The sequence below is a fragment of the Pseudorca crassidens genome, chromosome 11 (genome assembly GCF_039906515.1).
Source record: "Pseudorca crassidens isolate mPseCra1 chromosome 11, mPseCra1.hap1, whole genome shotgun sequence".
Classification (NCBI taxonomy): Eukaryota; Metazoa; Chordata; class Mammalia; order Artiodactyla; family Delphinidae; genus Pseudorca; species Pseudorca crassidens.
In genome coordinates, this window is record NC_090306.1 from 22,412,688 (window position 1) to 22,430,508 (window position 17,821).

At 40.2% G+C, this 17,821-nt stretch overlaps 1 protein-coding gene across 4 annotated transcripts in view; it reads left to right on the plus strand.

Annotated features, from left to right (window-relative positions):
- The window catches only part of PPFIBP1 (PPFIA binding protein 1), a 176,410-nt gene that overhangs the window by 34,321 nt on the left and 124,268 nt on the right, over positions 1-17,821 (plus strand). The gene's annotated exons all lie outside the window — the stretch shown is intronic.

Genomic DNA, 17,821 nt, shown 5'->3' on the forward strand with positions numbered 1-17,821 from the left:
AAGATTGAGAAACTTCCATGGAATCAGTGAGTGCATCCTTTCCCTCAAATCAGTACTGGAGATAGAGGGATACTCATGCATTCTAATAGTCTGACTGTCCTTTTTCCTCAACTTTTTCGTCACAGTACTTCCTCATGACAAAGGTACTCTATGTTCTTGGATAAAAGTTTAAATTCAGCTGATGCCCGTCTTTTCAGAAAGGAAGTTTTGACTTCTGGCTGTAATTTAGAAAGTGGACCTTAGGACTGTTCCTGGAGATCTTCTGGCATTTCCAGATTTTGTAATACCTTTATTTTCTTAGCACTCCTTCTTTCCATGTCCATTACCTTTCTTTGTCCACCCCCAGGATTTTCAATCACTTTTTGAAAGTTACTGAGTTTGGGTCTACAAGAAGAGAAAGAACTTGCATTTTTGTGGATGGCTGGGCCCTTCTGGCTTCCCCCCCTAGCTTAGGGACTCTGTGTCTAGCAGCCCTCAGAATGCATGATTCTTATTCATCCTTCAATATAATCGTGCGTTAGTTCATGCCTGAGCCTCTGGGGCAGCTCTTGGATGTTAAATCCGCATCTGTCATATCTTAGTCTTTTTAATAACATGCATGCAAAATATTTTTACAGATGGTTATTTTCATCCACGTATTACTGATTTCTGTCAGCTTTATTTTTTTACCTTAATTTTTGAAACTCTTAAGTTACAGTACAAAAGCAACATGTGCTCATTGTAACATGCAAATAATATAGTATTAAAAAATGGAAACCTTCCCCTGTTCTTCTCTCCACTGCTTTTGCATTCCTAATCTTTTGTAACTAACACAATTAAAATTTGTTTGAATATCCTCCCAGACCTATACAACGTTCATACACATAGGTATGCATATCCGGAATGTTTTATTGTCTTACAAAAACGCTATCATACTGTTGTTTTGCTTAGCAGCTTCCTTTTTCTTTGTCCAGTGTGTCATGAAACATCTTTCCGTATCTGTATACAGTTGACCCTTGAACAACATGGGTTTGAACTGCACAGGTCCACTTACATGTGAATTTTTTTCACTAAATACTACACTATTATACAGTGCACCATTGGCTGAATCCTCGGATGCGGAACTGCAGATACTGAGGGCTGAATGTAAGTTATATGCAGATTTTTAAGGGTGCCAAGGATTAGTACCCCTAACCTCCCCTACGCCCGTGTTGCTCAAGGGTCAACTGTATGTAGCTCTCTCACGTTTTAATAATGACTGTGCAGTGTTCTGTTGGACAGATATGCTATAGTTTTAATATTTACACGGTTTCCAATTCATTATCTCTGAAATGTTGCAATGCGCATCTAGGTACGTAGATCATTTTTTATAGTCTTATGTGTTGTGAGGTAACAAGGTATGTTTGTTTATTTATTTAACATTTTCATTGGAGTATAATTGCTTTACAATGTTGTGTTAGTTTCTGCTTATAACAAAGTGAATCAGCTATATGTATACATACATCCCCATATCTCCTCCCTGTTGCGTCTCCCTCCCACCCTCCCTGTCCCACCCCTCTAGGTGGTCACAAAGCACCGGGCTGATCTCCCTGTGCTATGCAGCTGCTTCCTACTAGCTATCTATTTTACATTTGGTAGTGTATATATGTCCATGCCACTCTCTCACTTCGTCCCAGCTTACCCTTCCCCCTCCCCAGGTCCTGAAGTCCATTCTCTACATCTGCATCTTTATTCCTGTCCTGCCCCTAGGTTCTTCAGAACCTTTTTTTTTTTTTTTTTTTTAGATTCCATATATATGTGTTAGCATATGGTATTTGTTTTTCTTTTTCTGACTTATTTCACTCTGTATGACAGCCTCTAGGCCCATCCACCTCACTACAAATAACTTAATTTCGTTTCTTTTTATGGCTGAGTAATATTCCATTGTATATATATGTGTCATATCTTCTTTATCCATTCATCTGTCGATGGACACTTAAGTTGCTTCTTTGTCCTGGCTATTGTAAATAGAGCTGCAGTGAACATTGTGGTACATGACTTTTTGAATTATGGTTTTCTCAGGGTATATGCCCAGTAGTGGGATTGCTGGGTGGAATGGTAGTTCTATTTGTAGTTTTCTGAGGAACCTCCATACTTCTCTCCATAGTGGCTGTATCAATTTACATTCCCACCAACAGTGCAAGAGGGTTCCCTTTTCTCCACACCCTCTCCAGCATTTATTGTTTGTAGATTTTTTTTTTTTTTTTTTGCGGTACGTGGGCCTCTCACTGCTATGGCCTCTTCCGCTGTGGAGCACAGGCTCCGGACGCGCAGGCTCAGCGGCCATGGCTCACGGGCCCAGCCGCTCCACGGCATGTGGGATCCTCCCGGACCGGGGCACGAACCTGCGTCCCCTGCATCGGCAGGCGGACTCCCAACCACTGCGCCACCAGGGAAGCCCTGTTTGTAGATTTTTTGATGATGGCCATTCTGACTGGTGTGAGGTGATACCTCATGGTAGTTTTGATTTACATCTCTGTAATGACTGGTATGTATATTTAAAGTGTTGATAGATGCTGCTAAGCCTTCTTTAATAAAGTGTATTGATTTATACTCCCACCCATGACTTGATAGACTCTTTACAGGACACCCAAGAAACTTGATAGTTGTGGATTCTAAGGAGAGGAACTGGTATCCGGGGCATAGGAGAGAGGGATGGAGACTTAGTTTTTAGAACAGGTCCTTTTGTACCTTTAAAATTTTGTGCTGTGGGCATGCATCATCTATTCAGAGAAAAACAACAGCGACCACATTATTGGATTTCCTCTTGTCCCACACCTTACAGGTGTTGTGCCTCACCTGTCTTTTTAGTACTATTTAAAATAAAGGGTCTTTTTAAATGTATATTTCTTTGATAATTAGAAAGGATGCTTTAGCTTCATTTTATTGACTTTTAATTAAAAATGTTTATTTTAAATTATGAATATTTTCTCACCCTAAAAACAAATAACTCAAACATTGAAGATAAAGCCTTAATCTCCCCCATCCATGCTCCTTTGTGGTGCTGCCACCCTTGCTGTTCTCCCCAGAGCTGCCAGGCTGCCAGTTGGAGTGTAACCTTGTAGAATTACTCTCTGCATTTAATATGTCATTTTGTTTTTTGTGCTGGTTTCTTTTAAACATAAAGGTACTTACGGAATATGTAGCCCCCAAAGGTTTAGGCACTGGACCAGCGGGTGTGAACGCTGGGTCTCTTCCCTTTGTACGTGTGTGTGCTGTGTGGGACATTGAGAAGTTACTGAACTTGGAATTTTTGATTTCCTTTCCTCTTCGAAACTTGAGATAATATATACAGTCCTCTGCATATAAGAACAAAGAATGAATATACTTTTACCTCCAAAATCATACTTAAGGATATTTGAAAGGAAGTCAAGTGTGTAGTTGAAAAATCTTTAACATTCACATGGCTCATTTCACAAAAATGTAATTCTCTGAACTTAATTTATCATGATTTACCAAGCCTGGTTATATTTTCACTTTTTCTAGTTGATTTCTAGGAGTTGAATAGCAGGGAGATGAAGATACACTAAAGGTAAATTTTTGCAGGACTAACTTTTCCCTTTTGTACAATCATACTTGTTTTTGCTTTCCTCCCAAGTCTCCCAGTTCTTCCACTTAGCCTTTGATGTGTGTCTGTCGTCTAATATTTTTGTATAGATGATACTTTCAAGTTCCTGCCAGAAAAATTCCAGGAAGACCCTTTTTATCTTGCCTTGCAGGTCTCTCTCACCTCCCTCCTTCCTCCTGATCTGCTCTTTGTTCCCACGATGTCTCTTCTTCATTCTCCCAGGACACCAGTCCCTTCGGACCCCCCATCAAGGGTGGGTCTTCTCACTGAGGTCCCCCTATCACCCTAGAACGCTTTGTCTTCCTGTCTTATGCCACAACTGTCCTGTGACCTCCGCTTTCAGGCTGTAGGGCGCTGGCAGGCAAAATGATGAATCCCTGCTCTCTTCAGCGGACAGATAGACAACAGCCCTTTGATTATTCATATCCTGTTTGACTTCCTAACCCATTTCCTTCGATGACTATTACAATGGTTTTTCACAGTTTTCAAGTCTCAGTCTAGAGTCCTCACTCAGTCTCTAAGGATGACATCATCTCCTTATTTAATTGAAAAGATCTAGGTCAGGGGTCACAAACTAAACTGCCCACAGGGGCCATCAAAATTACTGAAATGAAAGAGGAGATGCGCAGGTGGCAGCCGTGTCGCAGGAGGGGACGGCAGCAGTTGTCCTGTGGAAGCCTGGCCCAGTGTTGCCCATCTTCTCTTTTCTCTAGAAGAATCAAATGTCTGGTTTTCTAAGTGAAATCTCTACAAGTTTGTATTATTTTTTTGAAACTCTACAGAGGCCGGCAAAGCAGATCTGACAGCTGGTCATCTTGACTTTTAAGCGTTGTTTTCTTTTTTCACCTCAACATATTTCTGTCTTTTCATTTACCTCCTTTTCTTTGTCTCCAGGGTCACTCGTTTTCTTTCCTGTCTTGGGTGTTCAGGCGTTTCCTCCCCATCACCTTTGATCTGCATAAAGACCTTCAGAAGGTCCCCTTTCCTGAAGAACAAATAATTCTTCAGTGCTCTTGCCTCTATCCCATCCTTTCTTTATTCTTTTATATTGAGTTTGTTGAACAAGGGGACTACATTCATCGCCTTTACTTCCTCACTCACTCCTTTAACTTTTCCCATCTGTCCTTTGTCTTCACGACTCCTCCGAAGCTCTTTCATTCCTTGGATCCTGCGATTTGAACTAACCTGAATATTCTTCTCTGAACACTACTTCTCCATCTGTTTTCATTAGCCCACCTTGCTACATCCTAAACATATTATTTCTCTGAGGTTTTCTCCCTGGCCCTCTCTCTACACTTCTCCCCTTGGTCCTGGTGGCCCACTGTGTGTGATCTCCCAGTCCATCAAATTCAGCACGTTCCAGTGGGATTTATGACATCACCTTTCTCCCACTCCCAGCTCTTTGAACTGACTTATATCAGCGTTAACGGCACTGCTATTCTTCCCAGCCATTTAGGTTCAAAACTTGGGAGCTGTCTTTGAGTTCTCCTTCAGCTCTTCTCTCATATTATATTACAATATATTTTCTCCATACAAAATATAGCTGGTGTCTGTGCCTTCCTTTCTTTGACTTGACTCTGAATTTGGGTACAGGTGGTCTCCTTCCACCTCCTTGTGTCCATATAAATTTATATGAAACACAGCTCTGACCGTGCCACTCAGTGGCTCAGAAAACCTCAACGCCTCTCAGTTACTTACCCAACCTAGTCCAGTCTCCTGACCACCACTCGTCAAAGGCTTTTAGGATCTAGCCACCTCTCTCTCTTTCCCTTCACACGTCCTGCACTCCATCCAACCAGAACTACTGCCATTCTCTGAACACTCTCCACACTTCAGCCCCCGTGCTCCCGTTTCCTCTGTCTGAAACTCTCTTTCTCCTTGTTTGTTCCAACCCTTCCTGTGGTCTATTGAACTTCTATACATTGGTTAAACTTTCATCTTACACATCATCTCTTTTTTAAACAGCACCCCCACAACGACCCTTAACTTTATTTTTCCCACCTGGTTTTTTTCCTACCATCTCATTTCCCCCCTCATGTTATATTATGTTCCATTACGTTCCGGATCATTAGCGTACCTCTCTTTCCTCCTAATGGACTATAAACTTCTTTTTTACAGACTGTGCCTTATTGTTAAATTTTCACTCCCTGCAGCACGTAGCCCAGTGGTGGGTACGGAATACATATTTTAAATGAGAACTTTGGGGTTATTAATAATTAAAACATAGGCCATTGGATTTCCTCCCCACGAAAGCCGGCAGATAAGAATTCGTGAAGTGTCTATGCTAAACATCAGGCTTGGCACATGGCAGCCCCTTAGTCAAAGGAAACAAAAATTGCTGTCCCTCACTTGAATGCTTCCTAAACAGGCAAGAAGATTAGTTCTGTGGCTGTTCAAGGACAGCTGATTCTGCCTGCTGTTTGCAAAATATGGAAGATACATTATCACACGGCAGGGGTGGTTTTTGTTCAGAAGCACCGCTATAGACAGAAATTGGCAAGAACTCAACAATTTAGTCACTTAGTTGGGGAAGAAAAATGGGGGCACTTCAAGGTTGAGCTTTAGTTTTGAAGAGACTTTCACTTTTTTTTTTTTTTTTTTTGCGGTACGCGGGCCTCTCACTGCTGCGGCCTCCCCCGTTGCGGAGCACAGGCTCCGGACGCGCAGGCTCAGCGGCCGTGGCTCACGGGCCCAGCCGCCCCGCGGCACGTGGGATCCCCCCGGACCGGGGCACGAACCTGCGCCCCCCGACATCGGCAGGCGGACTCCCAAACCCTGTGCCACCAGGGAAGCCCTTCACTTTTAATTAGGGATAATCATGACTTTTAAAAGATAGTAACTTTTTTTTTGAGAGCTTACTGTGTGCCAAGCTCTTTTTCTGAATGATCTCAACGAATTCTCCCACAGTAGGTGTGAAGTATTGTCTCCATTTTACAGATAAGGGCCCTGAAGCCCAGAGAAGTTAAGTAAGCTGGTTAAAGGCACACAGCTGGGATTCAGCTCAGCTGCTTGCTCTAGAGCCCCCTCCCCCCCACCTCTGTCATACTAGCAGAGGGAGTTGGGGAGAGAAGGAAAACCTCAGTCTGGAACATTTGTTTCCTATCCTTGTGATCTAAATACTACTTTTATAAGCCCAGGGCTCAACTTCTGTTCCTGCTCCAAAGATAATGTTATAGCATCCTTAAAAACTGGCCCTCTGTTTGTTTTCCATATTACCAAATGTCACCAGAATGGACAAGTACTCTGGTTTTGTTCAGTATACCACGTGATATCTCTGTTTCCCCCTCTATCTGTCAACAAGGGACAGGAAAAAAATTAACCAACCTGAATTTTAGAAGTGAGCTGGAACATGTTAAGTTGCACCTGGGAATGCAGTCAGACCGTGGAATACCCTACAGGACAAACAACCCAGTTTCTTCAATAAATAGCTTGCAAGGAGAAAGAACAGAGATGAAGGGGGGAAACTGTAGATTAAAAATTCATAGGAAAATTTCATAGGAAATCTCTGTACCTTCTCTCAGTTTTGTTATAAACCTAAAATGGCTCTTAAAATATAATCTTTAAAAAAATGAGCCAAAAAAAATTCTTAACAAGCCTATCAACCAACCTCCATGGTGGACCCTGAGGCGATCCTAATGCAAACAAAGAAAAAAAATTTTTTTTAAATATGACTTTTATGAGACAATTGGAAATGTGATTGACTGGAAATGTGGTGGGCTTGAAATAGAAATTCCTCTTCCTAACAATAAGAATTATTGCCAATTTTGGGGGTGGTGATAATAGTTTTATAGTTATAGTATATTTTAGGGAGATATACTATAATATTCATGGAAGAAATGTTAGCATTTCTGGGACTTGCTTCAAGGTAATATGGGAGTATGGGTGGGAGGAGTGTAGATGGAATAGGACTGGTCATGGGTTGTGATTGTTGAAGCTGGTGATGGGTGCATGGCACTCGTATTAATCTACTTAATGGTTGTATATCTTTGAAATTTTCTGTAATAAAGACTTGAGGGGAAAGTGAGCTGGTAAATTCAACTGATGGTACTATTTCTAAGTCTAAGAGTGTTGTTTAGCCTTCATGAGGTTTTATCCTGACTCAGACCAAGTAGAATCAGGCACTGATTCAAACCCAAGATAAAGTTTATGTCTCTTTATCATTATGGAGAAATTCCAGATTTTAAAAAAATTTAAGGGCATTGGAAAAATAGTAAAATTTGCCTTTAATGTAACCTCTATTTATTCTTAAGAGAGGACACTGAACGGATCTGTAGTTGCTTCAGAAAGCCAAGGCCCATCCTCACATCATGAAAGAGGGGCATTAGGGTCTGATGGGAAAGAGGAATCAGTTATGGCTGGTCAGGCAGCTAAGCAGCTGTAGCAAGAGTAGGATCAGAAGTTATTTTTTCATGTTTTCTGGGTCATAGAAGGGTTTTGGGTATGGTGGGTCACGCAGCCTCCCCGAGCCAGCCTTCAGTGTCCCGCGCGTGGTTCCTAGCCTCTCATTCTCATTCCTCCCTCTCCAGGACCCCTCCCATCTCCCAGGCCCTTCCTTCCTTCCTTCCTTCCTAAAGTTCTTCAGTGGCTTTGTTATCACGGCTGGTTCTTTCAATGCTGGCACCCTTTTGTCTTTAGCTCTTCTCACCTGGCACTTATCAAAACCCATCTTGTCAGTGGCCACTCACAAACTGATGAAGGTCAACCACAGATGAGCCCAGGGCTCTCTCCTGAACTCTCCAGACCTGTTTTCCCAACTACATTGTATGCATTCACCCTGTGGTTCCATGGGCATTGAAATCTCAGTGCGATCAAAATTTAATTTTCACCCCCCATCTCACACATACGCATAAACGCACACACATATACACGCATACACTTTGTTTTATATTCTCTTTTGAATTCTGTCACCGCAAGTCAGAAACCATAGAGCCATCACTGGCTTCCGCTCCTTTGTGCCTTGATAAATCTAAAGCTTTTCTCAGCCTCCCTCTCCCCTCCGTTCTCTCTGCTAGTTCATACTTTTAGAAACCATAATTGCATCCCTTGCTTCCAAATTTGATATTATCTCCAGAGGGATCTTTTAAAAGTGAAATTTTGGGACTTCCCTGGTGGTCCAGTGGTTAAGACTTCACCTTCCAGTGCAGGGGGTGCAGGTTCAATCCCTGGTCGGGGAGCTAAGATCCCACATGCCTCCCGGCCAGAAAACCAAAACATAATACAGAAGCAATATTGTAACAAATTCAGTAAAGACTTAAAAAAAAAAAAAAAAGTCCGCATCAAAAAAGAACCTTAAAAAAAAAAAAGTGAAATTTGATTGTTTTTCTCCTGTTTTAAACCTTCTGCAATTGTCTCTAAAACTTTCTGTTAGGGTCCTGCTGTCACTACATTCGTGAGCATCTCCTTCAGTCTATGTATATTTATTATAAAATAATATATACATTATTGCATGAATATTTTAATGGTAAGCACACAAAAGTAGGAATTAACAGGATATAATAAATGTTTTAAAAATAATTTTATATTTATTAATGGTACAAGAAAAACAATAAATGCTCTCAGTTTTAAAAATGTTTGGCTTTTTGTCATTATTGCAAAAGTTAATTTATAAGGTACATATAGATCCAAATGGGAGACATGCAGTGCTTACTACTTGTTCATTTTTAATCCTCCAGCTCCAGAAAAGTTTGGTTGAAATCAGCCTGTCAATTGCAAACTAGTATAGTATTCTGAGGGGTTAAGAACAGACCTTCTAGGGTTGAAGCCTAGGTTAGAATCCTGTCTTGACTATTTACTAGATTAGATACTTTGCTAGTCTGTGTCTCAGTTTTTATATCTGTGAAATGAGGTAGGGGTAGTGTTGAAGATTGAATGATGAACACACATCAAGCCCTGAGAACAGGGCCTGAGCCATAAACAGTAAGCCCTCGATAAATGGTAGCTGTTATTTTCTTCTTTAATGTTAATGAATTCTTTAAAAAAAATAATGGGAACATGCCACAGTTTCCTATTTTTAATAGGGCTTTAAAAATTAAGACTCTTAATTTTGTACATTTTAAGGCCGATTAGAAAAGTCTGTGTTCACATTTTTAGAGAGTACAGATAGGACAGGTTTTATGGATGTGACATTATTTGGGCAAAAAGGAAACATAATGGAAATATTTTCAAACTTCTATTTTCAAAATACATGTTCCTTTCAGAAACTTTTCTTGCTGTGAGAATGTCATCTTTACTTTAGAGGGACTAGGGACCCCTTACGGGTTGTGTGATTTGAACAAGTTGTGTCCAATTCGCCAATTTCTTGTGTCACTTTTGCTTGTGTTATTGGTGTTATTATCCACCCATGGTTACTTTAAGCCATTTGTCCATTTGTGGTTAAATTATAACGATAACATCATCCATCCATCCGTACGCTTACCTGGGTGCACGCAGACTGTAATACCTTGCAGTCCTCAGAAGGACCCAAGGAATGAGGACTCCTCATGGCTGTGGAACTCCCGGTCTTCCTTCAGAGACCTCTTGCATCCTGGATGACCAGCTGGCATCTGTCTGTACTGAGATAGAGTGCCAATAGCAATCCATTCATGAAATGTAAGTAAAATTTGGTCTCCCTTGCAACAGAAATAGTTGCCGTGGCCGACCATGTCTTCTGGGCCAACTGTTGAGGGTGGTCCACGCCTCTGCTTTTGTCCTCACTGCTCTCCCCAGGCCCCGCATGCACTGCCTCACTTCAGTTATTCCAGTGTATTATATACATTTTATATAGCGACAGAGGGTAAATATCTTGGATCCTGTTGTCTTCAGTTAAAAGTATATCAAAACTGTTTTGTTTCTTCATGGTCTTCATTATGACAACCTGAGTGGTTTCTTAATTTTTTTATTTTTACATGCCAATATTAATTAAACCATTTACTATCCCTCTAAAAATAGATATTCAGGTATTTCCAGTTACTTACTGTTATTTAGAGTTCTGTATTGAACACCTCTGTGTATATTAAATTTTGTTTTAGGCAAATTATTTCCTAAGATCAGTGGATTGGAGTGGAATTACTAAGTCTTACTGCAATAGAGCATTAATGCTTTCCTCAAGTACGAAAGAATTAAATCCATTGCCGCTAACCGTGAATGACCAGCAATTTCACTACAACCTTGAAACTATGAATGTTAGGATTTTTTGTTTCGGTATATGTAAAATGGTAACTCAGGGCTGCTTAATATACATTTTTGGTTAGCATTTTGAATGAACATTTCCCCATGTTTTAATTTATATAATATTTTTCTCCTAGGAGATTGGGGCTTAGATTTATTTTCCTTAAAAGTATAAACACTTAAATAAAGTTGTATTTTATATACTCTATAGTAATCATTTCCTTTATCCAGTATGGCATTTCTATTAGCATCTCTAATAAAAGGATACCTGTAATATTATTCTGCCCATTTGTTGGATGAGGAAACTTGAGGCTTAGGTGAAGTAACTTGACCAAAATCATATACGTGAAAAGCTATGGACCTGGAATATTAAAACCCAGGCTGATCTATTCCAAATTCTACACTTTCAGTCATCATGCTCTGCTCTCTTGGACAGAAATAATACATGATCTTTAATGTAAAATTATAAAATACAGATAAGCAAAAAGGAAAATAAAATCACATTCATCTGAAATTCTACCACTGTCAGCATGCTGGTCTATGATAGCATATCTCAGAGGAGGAAAGAAGACTCACAGACAGACCCTGCGAGTAGGAGAGGTTTTGAAAAAACATGGGTACACTTGTCCATTCATTTGCCACTTCATCTGCCCCCCCTGCCCATTTCTCTCTATTGAAAGATATGTGACTGGTAGTAGACTTCTGCAGGGTCAGTGATGAAGGGGAAGAAGGAAGTATTGAAAACCATAGATGGTTATCCTTCCTGATTTTTTACCTTATGTACATGTATATTTACAAAAATCAATATATCATGAACATCCTTCTGTGTCATTAACCATTGGTAACCACACCCTTCTAAACCTTGGCCTGCTTAATATTCTATCTAATGGGTGTACTTCAGTGTAGCTATTGCTAGACACAATTAGATTGTTTCTGTTTTTTCTTATAAATAACGTTGTGAAAATTAGGTACAAAAATCCTTGCCCACTTCTCCAAGCATTTAGTTTAGCTTAGTTAATGTGGAGTGCTGGGTCAAAGGCTACTACATTTTTAGGGCTTATGATAACCACTGCCAGTTGCCAGTATACCCTTGAAAAAGCCATCTACCAATTTGGCCCCCATTAAAATGAGAAAGAGGAAAGGGGAGGAAAAGAAAGAGAGCAAACAATTTCTTGATAGCATGAAGAGGATAAGAAAAGCTAGGGCGTCAGCCTTGGACGGTATGATTTGAAAGAAGTGGGGTTGCCTTTTTGTGGGGTAGAACCTTTCATGATAGAGGTGAGCTTCATTTTGTCCCTTGTATTTTTTTTCTTATTGAAGGTTAGGGGTACATGAGGAGTGGAACATTAAATGTTTCATCCTGTATCCTTTTTTATAATTGCTATGGATTCTCTTTTGAGATTTAGAAAATTTATAGGTCATTGTATCTTTCTGAATATGGAAGCTGAAAATCAAATAGGTATTTTAACTGCTGTTTTTCTAAACGAATACATCTTATTCTAGTTTAAATAAGTATAAAGCCCCAGGTCTTATGCTGGTTGACAGGATTTTTAACAGGAGGTAGCTGAGTTGGACCTCTCTTAGGCAGGAAACTCTCAGCTTTGGATATACTTGGACACTTCTTTATTATAAGGTGGTCTTGTATTTTGAATGTATATATGTAAGCCTATATATATATATTCAATTCCTTATATTTCAGGAGCGTAATTCTTAGGAAATAAGTCAGTGAACCCACCAATCCATTTCTTTCTAAACACATGATGCAGAGATCATGGGCCTAGTCTGACAATGAAAACACACCTATCCCATGTGGGGCAGTTTAACGGGAAGAGTCCTTACTGCTGAGTCAGCAGTGATGGAGTTCATAATGGGTCAGCCCACTTTCCAGAGCTGTGATGACCTCACCGGGGTATGTTGGTTCACAGAGTTCTACTGGCATGATAAAGTGTTATATACCAGTGAGCTGAAGTCATTGTTTTAATTCAAACAATCACTATACAAATTTAACACTAGTTCAGAATGCTCTTTCGGAATGCTGTGGGATCCAAGTGGTTTGATCTCATATTTTTTGAGTGATATTTGCAGTAACACATTAATTAATGATAGAGGAGGAAGGACTTGAATCTATAGGATTTCTTGGGTATGGAGACCAGAGTTTTAGGGGTAGTGCAGTTGTTTTTCCTATATTTTCATAAGGGACAGAACATTTATAGAATATTTTTCCCTCTGAGGACATGACTGACTGCAGTCAGCAATCTCTGATTTCTACCAAACTACCCCTATGCTTCAAGAAGTGTGCAAATAATGGGAACATCTACTCTAAAATTCTTGCCCCCAGATGAATTGAAATCCACTGTTTAAATATAACAGGTAAATTTTACATTATGGTTCGTAATATTTTTCATATGAAGTTTTAATATGTTGTTATGTAAGATTTTCACTGTGGTCCATGATATTTGTCATAAAAAAATGAAGTTTAAAGTATTTGTCACAAAGGAAAATCGGTGTGCCCGGAAGCTGAGCTGTGTTCATTCTCTCACCTCCACTCCCAGCGTACTGCCCCATAACACGTGCAGTCGTGCATATATTTATTTTTACATAAAACTTTATGGCAGACTTTAATCACTTCAATCAATTCAGTAAAAAGTGCAAAGAATAACAACTTTTGAATTCCAAAATTTCTTAGAATCTTTGAATTAGAATCTTTTTAGGAAATAAAAACTAATTTGCCAATATTGGCAAAGCTGGGCATAAAACTTTAGAATTTAAAAAAAGGCAAGCTGGGCTTCCCTGGTTTTGCAGTGGTTGAGAGTCTGCCTGCCGATGCAGGGGACACGGGTTCGTGCCCCGGTCCGGGAAGATCCCACATGCCGCGGAGCACCTGGGCCTGTGAGCCATGGCTGCTGAGCCTGCGCGTCCGGAGCTTATGCTCCGCAATGGGAGAGGCCACAACAGTGAGAGGCCTGCGTACCGAAAAAAATAAAATAAAAGATTAAAAAAAGGCAAGCTGTTACTAAACAACACAAATATGATTGTGAAACATGTTAATTTAAAAACATATGCCCTTAGACAGATGAATGGGTAAAGAAGATGTGGCACCTATATACAATGGAATATTACTCAGCCATAAAAAGAAACAAAATTGAATTATTTGTAGTGAGGTGGATGGACGTAGAGTCTGTCATACAGAGTGAAGTAAGTCAGAAAGAGAAAAATGAATACCGTATGCTAACACATATATGGAATCTAAAAGAAAAAATGGTTCCGAAGAACCTAGGGGCAGGACAGGAATAAAGACGCAGACACAGAGAATGGACTTGAGGACACGGGGAGGGGGAAGGGTAAGCTGAGAGAGTGGCATAGACATATATACACTACCAAATGTGAAATAGATAGCTAGTGGGAAGCAGCCGCATAGCACAGGGAGATCAGCTCGGTGCTTTGTGACCACCTAGAGGGGTGGGATGGGGAAGGGTGGGAGGGAGGGAGATGCAAAAGGGAAGAGATATGGGGACACATGTATATGTACAACTGATTCACTTTGTTATAAAGCAGAAACTAACACACCATTGTAAAGCAATTATACTGCAATAAAGATGTTAAAAATAAATAAATAAAAACATGTGGCCCTTATTTGATGTAATATGTCAGTAGACATTGTGAATACTAAAATTTTGCAACCTCGAGGGAAATTTGACTCTTGAATTTGATTTTGACATGGCAAGTGGGATCACTGAGGACTTTGGGACCTCGGAGATTATCAGGTTGTTCATTCAGCTGGTGTTTACAGCATGGTGCTTAGTACTGTGAGAACACACGAAAAACTGGACACTTAACCTTTTTAACACTGAAGGGATTAGTCTGAAGCCCTTTGTCCAGCCTCAGATTTTCACATATACATGATGTATAATTTCTTCAACTCTTTAACCTCTGTTTTTTTGGGTTTTTTTTTTTTGGCTAAGAGTCATCACTTTCTTGTACTGCTTCACTTGATCTGTACTTCTATCACTAGTCCTAGCCGTTAGCTTTTTGTCTAACCATCCCACATAGAAATAAGTTTTCAGTCTGTTCATATGAGTTACTGGAGGCAGAAAACAAAGCTGTGTTGGAATACAGATGTTCGTGGTTGGCTGGGCCCCATGTCACTAGCCAAACAGCCCAAGTTTTTAATTTAAATTTACTTCTCAGCTAAACTAGCCTTACTTGTCAGGAACCTCGAAGCTACAGTTTGAAAATGCCAAGGGTCTATTTGAAACAGTCTATTCTTTGATAACAAAATCTCATTCAGGAGGCAAAACATACTTTGGGAATATTTAAACAGTGGAAATCAATGTGTGATTAGATGCCCAAATGAATGAATGGGTTGAAACATGAAACGCTGTTGGCAATGAGAGATGGGAAGACTACATGGGGGCATAATATGAAAGGCTTTATTATTTGAACAAGACGTGAGGACTGGCTACAAATATGGTTTGGGGCATGGTTAGGCATCAACCTGATTTATTTGATTGTAACTCCTACACACCCTATTTCCGGTCAAAGGGAGCCAGGATTTTGGACCCAGGACTATCTGGCTTTGAAGTTTATGATGTAAACCTTTATCCTATATAGTTACCCCTACGACTTTATGAACTGAACCACTCTATAAGGTTCCCCCCTTCCTTCAAGGTCCGACTCAGTGATGGCCTCTCTCTAACATCTTTTTAGATCCCCTGATCTGGGTCCTGTAGCACTTTGAACCTTTAATATACATCTTTAGTTTAGTCCTTTATGTACTTGTTTCCCCTCCTGGATTGTGAAGATCCAACCCTCATAGGAAATACAAATTATATTCCACAATATTTAGCACAGAGATTTGGCCTGTACACTGGATGCGATGTTGGCAGTAGAAGTGAAAAAAGGGGAGTCTGGATTGAGTATGGCCTCAGAAGCAAGAGTAGAGGGATGAAGCATGAGTCGACATGATTTGCTGGAGAAAGAGCAGGCCATCCAGTTTACATGAAAGACCAAAAACAGGAATAAGATTGGAAAAGTAAGTAAGGGATAAAATGAGGAGGGTCTTAAATGTCAAACTCAAGGATTTGGACTTTGCAGATATGGGAACCAATCAAAAACTAGCCTAAGAAGATGGCTATGATCATCTCTATCTAAGTGTGAAGTTGGTGATGAGTAATTTAGCGGTATGTTTGGATCATATAAACCTATCTTTCAGTACAAAAGAGCACTGGGTCACATTTAGGTGACACATTTCCCCCAGACATCCTGGAGAATTTCTGGAGGTGGTGGGTATGACTCAGCAAGGGGATATCTTCCTGAGCCATGTAGTGGTTGATAATCTGGCTAGTGCTCTCTTGCTGCAGATATGAAGAGTAGTCATTCCATAATTTCTGTTGATGCTCCCTCAGCCTTTTCCCAAATGGAAAAATGGTGGCGGGACTTCCCTGGTGGCACAGTGGTTAAGAATCCACCTGCCAATGCAGGGGACACAGGTTCGAGCCCTGGTCTGGGAGGATCCCACATGCCACGGAGCAACTAAGGCCATGTGCCACAACTACTGAGCCTGCGCTCTAGAGCCCGTGAGCCACAACTACTGAGCGTGTATGCCACAACTACTGAAGCCTGTGTGCCTAGAGCCTGTGCTCCCCACCAAGAAAAGCCACTGCAATGAGAAGCCTGCGCACCGCAACAAAGAGTAGCCCCCGCTCGCCGCAACTAGAGAAAGCCCGCACGCAGCAATGAAGACCAAACGCAGCAAAAAATAAATAAATAAATTTATTTTTTAAAAAATGGTGGAGGATAGGAAGCAATGGGAACAAATTTGGAAGATTAGGGTCCCGCTGGTTAAGTCTTTATCCTGAAGGCTTTCTGAAGGGCCTGAACTGCCCTTTCTGGAGACGCCTTGTTTACCAAGGGAAAGATAGACATTGGTCAGTTTGTTTGAGTCTTTGATTTCTCCTGGTAAAAAATAAGAGTATTGTAGGCTTTTATATTCCCAATACCCTAAGATTAGCTCTAATCTTAGAATCAGAAGGGTCTTAAGAGTCTGTGGAAGTCCAGTTATATTATTATTATTTTAGGTATCTTATCCTAAACCATGCAGAGGTGTACTTTACTGTACTTACCTAACATTTCTAACTAAGCTTTTGACATTTCCTTTTATTATCTGTGACTTTTATTAAATTAAAATTATTATCAGTACAGCACAGAGAGTAATAATACCAGCACGGGACCCAGGTTGCCTGAGTTCTGTTCCCAGTTTTTCCATGTAACAGAAATGTGACCTTGGGCAGGTTAATTTAACCCCTCTCCCTCAGTTTCCTCATCTGTTTCATGGGGATAATCATTCACTTCCCTCTGTTTTTGCCAGAATTAAATGAATGAATTTGTTGTTTATTTACTAAAAGTAAAGCCGTTAGAATAGTGTCTGATACACAAGTTCCCAATACATATGACTTGTTGCGTTGTAAATGAAAAGAAGCGTCAATGGTGAAGTGACTTAGGTAGTTACCCAGCGAGATGACTACACCAGGATTAGTGTTTCTCATTTCAGGATTTAGTCCACTGAAATAGCTGTTTCCTAGACCAGAGGTCAGCGAACTTTTTTTAAAGGGCCAGATCAGATAACAAATATTTTATATTCTGCAGACCTTACCGTCTCTGTTGCAATTACTCAACTCTGTCCCTGTGTCTTGCAAAAGCAGCCGTAGATGACATGTAAACAAATGGGCATGGATGTGTTCCAATAAAACTTTATAAAAACAGGTGGCAGACCGTATTTGCCCTGCATACAGACTCCTGCTTTAGACACTTAAGTCTAACATGAATAGAAACTTTGGATTCCATTTAGTTTTAAAATACGAAATGTGGCATTATTATAGTAAACGGTAACTTTGCTTCCTAACAATTATTAGTCTAACATGTTGCTCTCAGTTATGGTAATGCTTTACAAGATCAGAGGGATTTAAAAAATAAGCAGTAGTAATACATGTGTTTTCCATCTCAAAGGGATATACAGAAGTCACTTATTTAGTGGTTTGGAGAATTTTCTTGGTATTTGAAATCTGAGATTTGGGAAGGATGTTAAGGGTT